Source organism: Protopterus annectens, chromosome 11.part0, assembly GCF_019279795.1.
Source record: "Protopterus annectens isolate FY-2018-M chromosome 11.part0, PAN1.0, whole genome shotgun sequence".
Lineage (NCBI taxonomy): Eukaryota > Metazoa > Chordata > Ceratodontiformes > Protopteridae > Protopterus > Protopterus annectens.
In genome coordinates, this window is record NC_056745.1 from 283,413,979 (window position 1) to 283,427,947 (window position 13,969).

General features: G+C 45.7%; 1 protein-coding gene across 1 annotated transcript in view; it reads right to left on the reverse strand.

Moving 5' to 3' along the window:
* The window catches only part of ARL1 (ADP ribosylation factor like GTPase 1), a 284,363-nt gene that overhangs the window by 118,446 nt on the left and 151,948 nt on the right, over positions 1 to 13,969 (reverse strand). The window lies entirely within an intron of this gene.

The following is a 13,969-nucleotide window of genomic DNA, read 5'->3' on the forward strand; positions in this document are numbered from 1 at the left end:
GGATTCAAGGGAAGCTAGCTGCAAGGCGACAGTATCACGTACCTCATCAGGCAGTACCCCCACCAAAGAGGAGAACATGGCAAAGGTCGCTGATGCATAGGTCTGCTTCCCTAGTCTGTCTATGGTCTGAGACTCCCTGTTTGGAGGATGGACAGTGGAACTATCTTCTGCCAGTTCCCTCTTGGTGGCCGCCGCCACGACCATGGAAACAACTGTCAACTGCTTGGACCAGTGGTGCTGGTCTTCAGGTGTGGATAGAATTTTGTCCTGCCTCTGGGGGACAGGTTCTACATTGTCCGGGGACTTCCAGGCATGCTGCACGATCAGCTTAACAAGCTCATCTGCAGGTGGGATCACCAAGGAAGTACATGGCCGGGCACAGAAGGCCTGCAAGAACACCGATTCCTCAGAAGAAGGGTTAGAGGACTTCGTCTCCCCGCTGCTTGAGGATTTTGAGAATGTCCCCGAATGAGACGTCATCTGGGGGAGACTGTGGGGACCCTCCTCCCTCATCACAATTGGCGTCTTCAGTGACAGATTCCTCAGGGGAATCAAGGTGCTTCTCAGGGGAATCAAGGTGCTTCCTCTTGCACTGTTTCTTCCGGGGTGTCTCCCCAGTGGGATCTTTTGAGGAGGACTCTGGAGAAAGGGTTCCATTCAAAGGGAGGTCTTTTGGCTCCCATGCCCGGGATCCTAAAGTAGAGGGTTGGGACAGCTGCATGCTGGGGGGGGGGGGTTCTGATGCTGATGTTACTGATGCTGACTGTGAGCCTGCAGAGGCAAGGACTCTCTCCATCACCTGGAAAGCAGGCCCACCTGAGGAAGGATGGGAGTCCGGAACAAAGAAGGACAAACTCAGAACCAGTGTTACACCCCGCCCTGAGGAGCTCCTAGAGGACTGGAAGCTGTTGGAGCCGTGGACATAGACGGCACCAGTGAAAAAAATAGGCACCGGGTTAGTTACCAAGGTGCCGACGGTCCAAGCACTGCTCAGAGAGTACCGGCTCCACCAGAGCCAATGCAGCAAGGGTGGTCAATGCCGACAGGGAAAAATCTGCAGTCGGAACAGAGACCGTATGCACTGGGGTGGACATCGGTACAGAGAAGTCCGCGGGCCTGGGTAGAGGCCGGAGGAGAATCAACAGGAGAATATGCTGTAAAGGATTCCGAACCAAGAGGGACAGAAGGTCTAGCGGGAGTGGGCAATCCCCTAGCTGCCAGAAGCTGGTCAACAAGCCGCACTATGGTCTAGTTCAGAAAAGCTCCTGGTGGATCTAAAGGAGGCTGCTGAAGTAGAGTCAGGTCTTTCAAGAAAAGGGCTAAACCAATGCCCCAAAAAAGGGTCGTACGTTGGAGAGTATCTGCTTCTTGGCAGATATTCGACTTCAGGAGACGAGGTCATAATTTGTGGAGCCGAAGAAGCTATCAGCACCATGGCCGAGGATGATGAAGGCTGGAAATGAAAAAGGAGTTCAACATCATAGACACCACCAAGGGGGAAGACACAGAGCCTGGTGCTGAAGAGGTCTGCACCGGAGAAGCACGGAGCTGACTCAGTTCTGTAATTGACAGAGATGTAGGAACTGAGTGACTCCATTTTTCCTTATTTTTTTTTTTGGTCTTTGGAGGGGGTGAGAACTCCGACCCAGATAGAGCCTCCGAAAAAGGTGTTTTAAATAAACCTTTTAAAATAAGCTTATGCTTACGTCTGTTACTGTGCAATTGCTAAAACTAGCACAAATGTCACAATCCGTTTTAATATGGTCCACGCCCAAACAGTAGACACAACGAGCATTTCCATCCGAGTTTGGCATCTTACGCCCACACTTGTCACACTGTTTAAACCGCAACTTAACTTTGTCCAACATAGTACAGGCACAAAGGGGTATCCTAACAGAAACAACAATAAAAAAAAGGGGGGGTGGGGGGAGGGAGATAATACCAACAATAGTATTTAAAAAATACCACAAGTGGTAAAGAAGGGCCTACCAAAGGCAGGAGAGAGGGACAGTACCAACGATGGTAGAAATTTAAATTACCAAAGGTAAAGGGTAGGAAATAGAAGTAGGTTATAGGCGATAGTGAGAAAAGGCTAAACTGACTAAAAAAAAACAAGAAATTTTGAACAGAAAAAGTACAGTTTTGTACCTACAATAAATGTAGATGTTTGAGTGCTAATACAGCTGCAGTCATAACAGATGGGTTATCCTGCCGTCAGGTGGGACCTCAGTCGGCCGAATTCCAAAGTCTAGGTCCGGCGTCGGATGTTGTCGCTTCTTCCCTGACGTCAGTGGGGCAGGGGTATAAAAGAACCAGCCGACGCCATTTTCTTCAGTTTTTCTTGCCCCAGATGTCAAGTGCCCCCAGAAGGAAGGCAAAACATAAATTTATGTAATAATGCAATGTAATATAATCAAAAAACAGTAGTTTTAAGCAAATACACCATAAAAGAATACCCCAATCAGGTTGTATGAGGAGGTGTTTGTCATTAGGCCTGTCTCAAGAGGGGAAGGAGGGAGGGAAACCTGGACTGCAGCTGTATTAGCACTCGAACATCTACATTTATGGTAGGTACAAAACTGTACTATGTTCATCGTGCATACAGCTGCAGTCATAACAGATGGGTAGAATCCCACAGCTAAAAAGGGGTGGCAGGCACTAAGTGGAACTAGGAGGAGCAAGGATGCCCTGCAAGACTGCTGTGGCAAAGCCCGCTCTAGATTTAGAGTATAGTGGTAGGTGACAGTGCTTGGAGAAAGTATGCACAGAACTCCAAGTGGCTGCTTCCAAAATATCCTTGGTAGGAACTCCCGAGGAAAGCTGCAGAGGTAGCTGTGGCCCTTGTGGAGTGAGATCTGAAGCTTGTAGGTACAGTTTTACCATGAAATGAATAACAAAAGCGTATGCAGTGGGCTATCCATTTTGAGATGGTCTGTTTGGAAATAGCCTTTCCTTGAGTACCTGTAGCATTGGACACAAAGAGTTGCTCTGATTTTCTGAATGGCTTTGTCCTGTCCAAATAATAACAAAGTTGTCTGTGAATGTCCAAGGAATGTAGTAGTCTCTCCCCTTTGTTTTGTGGATTAGGATAAAAAGTAGGTAAGTGGATAGCCTGATTCAAGGCTACACTGGATACTACCTTTGGCATAAAGGAAGGGTTGGTTCGTAAGGAAACTCTGTCCTGATGGAAAATGATGAAAGGATGCACAGCCATGAGGGCTTGTAGTTCCGAAACCCTGCGTGCTGAGGTGATAGCCAAAAGGAAGGCTGTTTTCCATGAAAAATATTGCAGTTCTGTTGAAGCAGCTTGCTCAAATGGAGGCAGGGTCAGTTTTTCTAGAATGAAATTGAGGTCCCAAGCAGGTACTGTTTGCTTCCTTGGGAGTTTTATATTCTTAGCCCCTCTGAGAAACTGTCTTAAGAGAGGATGAGAGAATAAAGGAGGATCAGTGCTGTATTGTGCAGAAATGGCTGAAGCATGGATTTTGATGGAGGAGAATGAAAGTCCACTGTTTAGCATCTCAGCTAGGTACTGTAATATTTGAGGTAAATTCAGTATCCCAGGATTCTGTCCCTTTTTCTGATTCCAAGCACAAAATAGTTTCCATTTGGTGGAGTAGGCTTTTCTAGTAGAAGGCCTTCTGGCCTCCAAAATGACATCCTGCACCTCCTTGGAGAGGCCGGTCTGTTGGGAAATCAAGGAATCCTCCATGTGGCTAGATTGAGTGTTTTCAGCTGACTGTGAAGAGTTTTGAAGTTGTGCTGGGTCAACAGAAGAGGCACTAGAGGCAGGATCCATGGTGCGGAATGCGTCAGGCTCCTCAGGAGTGGATACCAGTGTTGTCTTAGCCAGTCTGGAGCAATGAGAATCATCTTTGGCCTGTCTGCTCTGGCTTTTAATAGAACTTTGGGCAGCAGAGGAAGAGGTGGAAAGGCATAAACTGTCAAATGTTGTTCAACTGAAAGAAAGTGCATCCACTTTCCAGGCCTGAGGATGATAGGTCCTTGAGCAGAATTTTCTCAATTGGTAATTTCTGTGGGTAGCAAAGAGATCTATGTCTGGCCTTCCCCATGCTTGAATTATCTTTGCAAAAAGTTGAGGATGCAACTTCCATTCGTGTGGATCTGTCATATTTCTGCTCAAGTTGTCTGCCAGCGTGTTTTCCTTGCCTGGCAGGAATTGTGCTTGAAGTTGGATTTGTAATTCCAGAGCAGTGTTCCAAAGAGACATGGCTAGTCTGCACAGGGGATATGAGTGAGTTCCTCCCTGTTTGTTTATGTACCACATCACTGTGGTGTTGTCTGTCCTTATCAATAGCTGGCCTGGGTGCAGTAGGTCTTTGAAGGCCATAATAGCATTTTTCACTGCTAGCATTTCCTTTTGATTGATGTGCAGGTGCTTTTCTTTTTGGGACCATTTGCCCTGAATGCACTGATCTGTCATATGCTCCCCAAAGGCGTAGTCTGAGGCATCTGTTGCGATGATTTGATTTGCTTGAGGCATGCAGAATGGGAGACCTATGTTTCTTTGGCATGCTTGAGCCCACCACAGAAATTCCTTTTGGAGACATGGAATGAGTGGTATAGTTGTTTCCAAACTGTAGCTGTGTTGAGACCATAAGTTTTTTAGGTACCACTGAAGTTTCCTTATATGCAGCTTTGCACATGGGATTAGCAGGATGCAAGATGTCATGAATCCCAGAGCCTGCAGGACTTTCCTTGCAGTCAGCCTGGTGAAGGTTGCCATTTTTCTGAAGTATTGAGATAGTTGCCCTTGTTTCTCTGGCGTGAGGTAGGCCATCTGGGTGTTTGTATTCAAGCTGGCACCCAGGAAAATTATTGCTTGAGAGGGTATTAGTTTTGATTTCTTTTTGTTGACTGTGTATCCCAGAAAGTTCAACAACTTTATTACAATGCCAGGTGTTTCAGAAGTATGTGCTTGCTGTCCGCTTGGATAAGGCAGTCGTCCAAATATGGGTATATTTGTATCCCTTGAAGTCTGCAGAAGGCAATTACTGATGCCAGGCATTTCGTGAACACTCTGGGCGCAGTAGATAAGCCAAAGGGCAATGCAGAGAATTGATAATGGGTTGAACCTGCAAGAAATCTGAGGTATCTTCTGCAATCTTGTCTGATAGGGACATGCAGGTATGCCTCCTTGAGGTCCAATGTTACCAGCCAAGACTCCTTGCCCAGCATGGGAAGAAGCTGCTGTAATGTGAGCATCTTGAATTTTGTGCAGTAAGTATGTGTTTAGGATGGATAGGTCCAAAATAGGTCTCCAATCTTTGTCCTTCCTTGGTACCAGGAATAGTCTGGAATAAAACCCTTGACCCTGTTCTTGTGCAGGTACCTCTTGAATAGCTTTCATGTCCATGAGAGCTGAAATTTGTTTTTGTGCCTCTGCCCTTTGATTTTGTGGCAGGTTTGGCATGCCTCTCATTTTTGGAAGGGTGTGAAAGTGGAATCTGTAGCCTCTGTCTAATGTCCAGGATACATTTGTCTTTTGTGACAATATGCCAATTTTTCGAAAATAATGCCAGTTTTCCACCTAAAGGTGCTGCCATTAAAGCTTTGCTTGGCATGCAAAAGGGGAAAGTCATTGTGTCTGCTTTCTGAATGGCTGTGATCTATCCTCTCCACCTCTTGGTGTAGGTGCTTGCCATTGTCTGGCTCTAAATGATCCTTGAGATTGCCCTCTACCCCTCAGGCGCCTGTATCTACCTCTTTGAGGTCTGTCCGTGGCTGAAAAGGACCAATTTTTTGAAGGCCAGTTTCTGCTGAAACGTGGAGGTTGTACTTGTAGGAAATCTTTCACTGCTTGCATTGATCTTGCCTTTTCCTCCATTTTCTTTAATGCCTCCTCAGCTTTAACACCAAACAATACATCTTTTTGAAGAGGTGCATCTAGTAATTTAGCTTTGACATGATCTGGTAAGGTTTGCTCTATGAGCCAAGCATGTCTACGTATGACAGACCCTGTAACAGCAGCTCTACATGAGGCCTCTAAAGCATCAAAACCACATTGCAAGGTATGTTTACCCACTTGCTCTGCACTATGCAACAAATCCTGCAACTCCTTCAAGTCTGGTTGTTCAGGTTGTGACATTTTGCTTTTCAACTGAGATAACAAAAACTGTTGATACTTTAACATATGGAACTGACAGTTTAATGCCCTCATGGTTAAAGTGGCCGAGGTGTATACCTTTTTCCCCTACCTTTCTAAAGCTCTGGAATCTCTCTCTGAAGGTAATGGATTTTTGGCAGTAGAGGCCTTAATTCCCTTGGGACCCTGTGAAATAGTTTCTGGGTCAGCAGCATGGCTTTTGTATAGGAATTGGTGTGAATCAGGAATCCGGTAATACCGGTCAGGCTTAACAGGAGCTGGTGGTAAAGAATCTGGGTTAAGGCTGGCCTCTGAATACACATCATCTTAGTATGTCTAAGACAGGAGGGATAGCCAGAGGCCTGTGCTGAAGAAGCAAGAGAAAATCCCTCAGCCTTTTCTTGGAATCTGAGTAATCTTGGCCTTCCCAGTGGAAGTGTTCCCTCAAGGTATGCAAGTTTTCCCCAAAAGAAAAGTCCTCAGGGGGGGAGACAGAGGGAATGGACTCCTCCGCATCAGAATCTTCAAAAGGGGAGTATGAATATTCCTGGTCTTCAGAATGTTCTGAGGTAATGGAGGCCTGGTCCGAGGAAGGGTAGTCTTCCTCCAATCTGGGCCTTTTGTCCGTTGGGGGTTGAGAACCCCTGATAAGAGTAATCAAATCCTCAGCCATTTTGAGCATCTGTTTTGTAGGCATGGGGCCTTGAGAGGGGCTCAGTGGAGCTTGTCTTTTAGTTTTCATGGCTGCTTTAGATTTTGTGAAAGCCTTAATGGAAAAAGAAGAAGAAGGCCTGAAGACACCTTGAGAGGTGGCAGGCCTGTCTAAACTCTGAGTTTCCCCGCCAAGAGTGGCGTCAGTATCTGTAGTCGGGGTGGGGGCCGAGGAGCCTGCAACCTCGGGCACAGAAGACACCGCTAAAGAAGCATCATTGGTACTCAGGGGCTGCGTAGGTGCCTCGCTGAGTACCGGAGCACCTATAGCCGGCTTTAGCGTGGTGTCGGTAAAAGTTGCGGACCTCGTATGTCGGTCCTTATCTTTGCGTCTTTTGCTCAAAACTGGAGTCGGAGTATCCGACGACATAATGTAATTAAATTTTTTACCAAAATAGTGTTGGGTGAACTCCGCCCGACGCTTAATAGTGCGTTTGTTGAATCTAGCACAAAAACGACAGGCCGAGACGTCGTGGTCTGGGCCTAAGCAAGGAATGCAGAAGGAATGGAAATCCTTATGCTGTATTTGCTTCCCACATGAAATGCAATTATTAACTTTGTCTGACATCGGTCTGAGGCAAGAAAAGTTTCCCCAACGGGGTACTTAGCTTTCAAGAAGACTTCGGCTGAAAAATATTCGTAATCTCAGGAGCTGGCCGACCGGCACTTGCGAACTGCTTCTGCTTCGGGCACCGCACGGCAAGAAAGACTGAAGAAAATGGCGTTGGCTGGTTCTTTTATACCCCTGCCGCACTGACGTCAGGGAAGAAGCGACGACATCCGACGCCGGACCTAGACTTTGGAATTCGGCCGACCGAGGACCCGCCTGATGGTAGGATAACCCATCGGTTATGACTGCAGCTGTATGCACGATGAACATCTATACCAAAAATCACAATTTTCCACTTAGCTTTGAGAGAGATGGCTAGAAACGTCTTGACATGGAACACAGCAAAGGACATCTGGAGTAACTATGAAAGGGGCATTATGGGTAGGTCTTAGCTGAGAGTTTTTGGCTGGTGCGAGCTTGGAAACGGCCGTGTCGGTTCTGAGGATGGAACCAAAGTCCTAACAGTAAGGAATGAATAAAGATTTACAACATCAAATATAGTGTTACCATCGCTGCCATAGAGCCTAGGACTTTGAGGACAAATCTTGCTTGTACTCTGTTCTTGTTGAGTAAGACAATCACTTGACTGCATAACATGTGGATCCTTTCTTGAGGCAGCTTTGCCAATATGTCATTTGTATTTAAATCTGCACCAATGAATGTAATACTCTGTGATGGCAACAAAGCAGACTTTTCTGCATTTATAGTAATGCCTAGTTTTGAGATGAGATGGATGGTGTAGTCTCTTGCTTTGATTAGTAGCTGCTTGGTGGTGGCAGTTAGGAGCCAGTAGTCTAAGTATGGAAACACCTGGAATCCCTGATGTCTCAGATGAGCCATGACTACTGCCATGCATTTGGTAAACACCCTGGGGCTGTGGTGAGTCCAAAGGGCAGAGCTCTGAACTGGTAATGACTGGCTCCCAGCCGGAAGCGTAGAAATCTTCTTGCACGTCTGTCCATCTTTATGTGGTAGTACACGTCCTGAAGATCTAACGAGCACATCCAATTGTCTTTTCCCAGAAACGGGAGTATAGACTGCAGTGTTCCGATCCAGAACTTTTGATTTTTTCACTGACTTGTTTAGTCTGCTGAGATCCAATATGGGTCTCCTGTCTTTTTTGGAACTAAAAAGAACCGTGAGTAAATTCCGGATCCTAGTTGGTCTGCGGGGACTTCTTGGATGACTCTTTTTTTCTAGCAGTGTTTGTATTTCTAGTGTTGCTTGATCCCTTTGACTGGGTGGAATGTCTGGGATAAACTTTGGCGGATGAGGTGGACATTGAAAGGGAATGTTGTATCCTCTGGATATAATGGATTGTACCCATTTGTCTTGAGTCAAATTTAGCCAGGCTTCTGGGTACAGCAATACTCTCCCCCCCACCCCCACCCCCACCCCGACTGCCTCCAGAGGTGGACAGGCGGGCCTCCTTTCAGGAGTGCTTTAAGGGCCTACCAGAGAACATATCTCTGTCACCCTGGTTATGCGGACCCCCTCTGCCACATGGATGGCGTCTTCTGTTATTTCCCCCTCTTCCCCTGGGGAAGGATCACCACGAGTGTCAGATAAGGCTCCTTTGGACTTACAGAACCACATTTTTCCACTCTTTTGACCTTTAGGATAAGGTCTGGCAGGGGCGGAAAAACAGACTCCAACGGCAGACAGAGTCTTACCATCTTGTTGGCTCCTGATGACAGTTTCTTTCACTTTCGGCCCGAACAATGACGAGCCATCAAAGGGAGTGTCACTAAATGAAGACTGGAAGGGTTCGGCAAACTCAAAGGCGCATCCAGGAATGTCTACAAAGAGCTATTCCTGTGCCTGCTGCCTTGCTCGCTCCATCGGCTGCATAAGATATGAGGCGCATGGAGGAGTTAGATATGGAGGTTAAGGTTGCAAGTTGGGAATTAACCTTATCAGATAAGTCCTGAGCCGTAGCACCTTGCAGAGCATCTCCTAGCTCTTTTAGGAGATCCCTCTGAAGTTACATGAAATGCGACAAATAATTCAGTGACCGCAAGGTAAAGAACACTGAGGAGAACATATGCTTCCCATATCTGTCCATCGTAAGAGAATCCTTTTTCGGTGGATGGACAGATACAGAAGTTTCAGCTAACTCCTTCTTTGTGGCCACTGTCACCACCATTGCATCTATAGGAACCCAGTTTGTTAAATACTGCCCATCTTCCGGGACCATAACGAATTTATTAGGCCTCCGTGGAATGGGGCCACTGAGTCTGGAGAGTCCCACAGCTTTCGACTCACCAAACCCAACAGAGGTTCGAAAGGTGGAGACACCCAAGAGGTGGAGGGGTGAGAGCCAAATGCCCCCAGGTATATTGACTCATCTTCAGAAGGGGAAAGGGACTTTCAGCCACCCCACTGCTTAAGGATCTCCAGGATGTCTGGAGAAGAGACATCCTCAGAGGGTGACTGTGGGGAACCTTCTGAATCCTTTAAGTCAGTATCAAAAGTGACAGACTCAAGAGAGTCTATCTGCTTCCTCCTACATTGTCTCTTCCGAGGGACCTCCTTGGGGGGATGCTCCGAGGAGGTATAGGAAGAGGAAGATCCACCCATTGTGGCTTCCTGGGGCACCGGCTCTCTACTCTGTGGATGATGGAGAGGTAATGAAGAGGTGTCTAAAAAACCGACACCCAGGCCACATGTTCAGGCCCCTATGCCTAAAAAACAAATGATCAAAATGGCTGAAGATCTAATTACTCTAATCAGGGGTAGTCAACCCCCCCCCCCCTTCTAAGAGGCCTAGGGCTGAGCTTGACTATGAATCTTCTGATCAGGACTCTGTTTCTTCTGACTCTTCTAATGACCTGGATTTGTCCATATATGAGGATTCTGATGCACAGGATTCCATTCCCTCTGCTTCCCCCCTGAGGACTTTTCTTTTGGGGAAACTTTACATACCTTAAGGTATCAGAAGAGGAAAAGGGACAAGGTTTCTATTCCAGGCATTTCCTGGTACCTAGAAAAGACAAATCAAAGCCTGGAATAGAAACCTTATCCCTTTTCCTCTTCTGGTACCCGTAGAATAGCCCCCATGTTCAAGAGGGAAAGTACTTGTTTTTGACCCTCTGCCCACTGATTTGGCGGCAGGTCTGGCCACCCGTTTGGTGTTGGCAACGTGTGGAAATGAAATCTGTATCCCTGAGACACTATATTTAAAACCTATTTGTCCTGGGTTATGAGTTCCCAGTTTTTTGCATGAATAGCAATCTTTCCCCCCAAAGGGGGCGGCTAAAAGGTAAGTGCTTGGTAATTTTAAAGGAAAGTCATTTGACTGTTTACCATATGAGGTGTCTTGTTATTTCCATATTTGTAAGAGGAGCCCCCCGCCCCCCATTGCTTAGTTCTGAGAGTCCCCTGGGAGTGAAACCTGGTGCTTTTGGTGTGTCTGGGTTTGGCTTGAGAGGATCTGGAAGGAGCTGGAAAGGACCAATTCTTAGTAGACCAGTGCCTACTAAATCTTGGAGGTTGCACTTGCAAGAAATCTTTTACAGTTTGCATAGATTTAGCTTTATCTTCCATCTTTTTTAGAACTTCTTCAGCCTTATTGCCAAACAGGCGGTCCTGATTTAAAGGAACATCCAACAATTTTGCTTTAACATGATCAGGCAGAGATTGCTCCTTAAGCCAAGCATGCCTTCTAAGCACAGACCCAGTAACAGCAGCCCTGCAAGAGGCCTCTAAAGAATCAAAACCACATTGCAAAGTATGTTTTCCAACTTGTTCAGCAGAATGCAATAAATCCTGTAAATCTTAGTTTTCCACATAGTCCGAAATCAAAATAATTTTCTGTTTAAGCAGTCCAATAATATGCTGGTGATATTTTAACATATGAAATTGGCAGTTTAAGGCCCTGACTGCCAAGGTTGCAGAAGTATAAACCTTTTTACCCGATCTATCCGGCTCCCTGGAGTCTCTATCAGAAGGGGTAGAATTTGTAGCAGTAGAAGCCTTAATGCCCTTGGGCACCTGAGAAATGGTTTCTGGATCTGCAACAGGATTTTTGAAAAGGAACTTGTGGAACTCAGGAACCCTGTAATATCTGTCAGGTTTACTAGGAGCCAGAGGGCAGGGAATCAGGGGCCATACTGGATTCCGAAAACACATCATCAACAATGTCTAGTATAGGAGGTATAGCCAAAGGCCTATGCTGAGGAAGAAGGAAACCCCTAAGCCTCTTTTTTGAATCAGAAAATTCCTGACTTTCCCAGTGGAAATGCTCCTTTAAGGTATGTAAAGTTTCCCCAAAAGAAAAGTCCTCAGGGGGGGAAGCAGATGGAATGGAATCCTCTGCATAAGAATCCTCATAAGTAGGAATAGACAAATCCAGGTCATCAGAAGAGTCAGAAGAAAGAGAGTCCTGATCAGAAGATTCATAGTCAAGCTCAGCCCTAGGCCTCTTAGAAGGGGGGGGGGGTTTGACTACCCCTGATTAGAGTAATTAGATCTTCAGCCATTTTGATAATTTGCTTTTTAGGCATAGGGGCCTGGGCATCGGTTTTTTAGACATAGATCGAGGTTTAGGCCTTAGTACTGAAGGTGGAGTCTATTTAATATGCAAGTCTGTAAGCCTGAATACACCCTCAAAAGCTGGTGCCTGCACAGCAGCTCCGGACCCATCCAAGGTAGAGACATCCGCGGGTTCTATAGGTGAAGCATCTCGCGGCATACCGGACTCCGAATGGGTCTCAGTAGAGGCCTGCGAGTCAGAAGTAGCGGGTATCAGGGGCTGCGAAAGCGCCTGAGTACCGGCGAACTGGCATCTGGCTTAGGATAAGCATCATTGGCAGTTTTGGACCTCGACAGCCTGTCTCTGTCTTTATCTTTGCGTTTTTTCGGAATCCCGGTAGTCAGATGGCCAATCGATGTCATTTCTGGATAATTAAACTGAGAACCGAAATATTTAGATGCAAAAATGTACCGACGACGGATAGTGCATTGATTAAATAAAGTATAAAACCGACAGCAAGGTAGATTGTGGTCAGGGCCTAGGCAAGGAATACAGTACAAATGAAAATCTTTATGTAATGACTGCAACAGTGAAACATGAAGAACATCTTATCTGCCCAGCAAAGGAACGCACAAGCCAACAGTCGATCTTCAAAAGCTTTACAGCAGCGTACTTTTCTGCAGCAGTAAAGCTCTGAAGGGTTTCACAACCAAACTTGTATTTTAGTCAGCTCAGCAAAAGCTGCCTGACAGTTTGGATGAGTGGAAGGTGCCCTGAAGCTTTGGAAAATGGCTGACTGTGATCAACGTGATGAAATTTCTAGTCTATATTGCTTTGTAAAAGTATGCAGAGAACACCAAGCTGCTGCTTCTAGAATACATCTAGAATCCAAGCCTTTCAAAAAAGGCCACAGAAGAATCCATGACCCTGGTAGAATAAGCAGTGATCCTGCCTGGAATAGTTTTGTTGTGGTGGAAGTAACAAAAGTAACAGCATGAGACAACACTGGCTGTCCTTTCTTATCTTCACAAGAAATGAACAACCAATCAGAAGTTCTGAAAGATTCTGTTCTGTCAACATAGTACCAGAGTTGTCTGTGCACATCCAGGATATGAAAACAACCTTTCGCCCTCATTTTTAGGTTCAGGAAAGACAGGGAGATACAACATCTTCAATTAAAGTAAACTTAGATACATGGCATAAAAGGAAAATTATTTTTCAAATAAACCCTATCTTTGTGAAAAATGAGAAGGCTGACCCACCTTAAGAGTTTGCAACTCAGATCCTCTTCTTGCAAAGTTCACAGCAACACACAATACCATTTTCCATGTTAAGAACCTGAAGTCAGCCTGATGAGCTGGTTCAAATGTAGCAAGAGTTAGTTTTCCTAAAACAAAGTTAAGATCCCGAGGAGCGAACTGATTTCTAAGAGCCTTCTTGTGCAACAGCCTTTTCAAAAACATTTTCATGTGAGGCTGCACTGAAAGAGGTGGATCCATGGGCAAAACATGTTGAAAAGGCCAACAAATGAACCTCGACAAAGGAAGTAAGACAGGCCACAGAATAGTAACTTTCACAAATGTTGTAAAATCAGAGAAACTTTAGCCTTGAATGGGTGCTGTTTTTTTGATGACACCAACTAGAAAACATTTTCCATTTACTAATGTATGATTTTCTAGTAGCAGGCTTTTTGCCTCCATTAATACCAACTGCACATCCTCAGAAAAAAAGGTGCTTCCTCCTTCTTTCAGCTTTTCTCAGTTAGGGGTTGCCACAGTGCAACAGTCTGCAGAACGACTGGCAGAAGAGTTTTACGGTGTCGAGTTGCCAGCCTGGCACCCAACCATCCACAAAAGGGATACAAAGTGCCTAAAAGGTATTAAAATCCTATTAACCAGGCAAACAGTTAAAGTTGTTTCAGAATGGGATTATCAAAACACCCAGATTTTGTGAGACTAAATTCAGTCTGTGAGCAAGCTTGTGATAACTTTCCCTGGCCATTTCCAGAAAAAAAGTGAAAGTACAGTTTTGTACCTACCATAAATGTAGATGTTCGAGTGTTCACCCT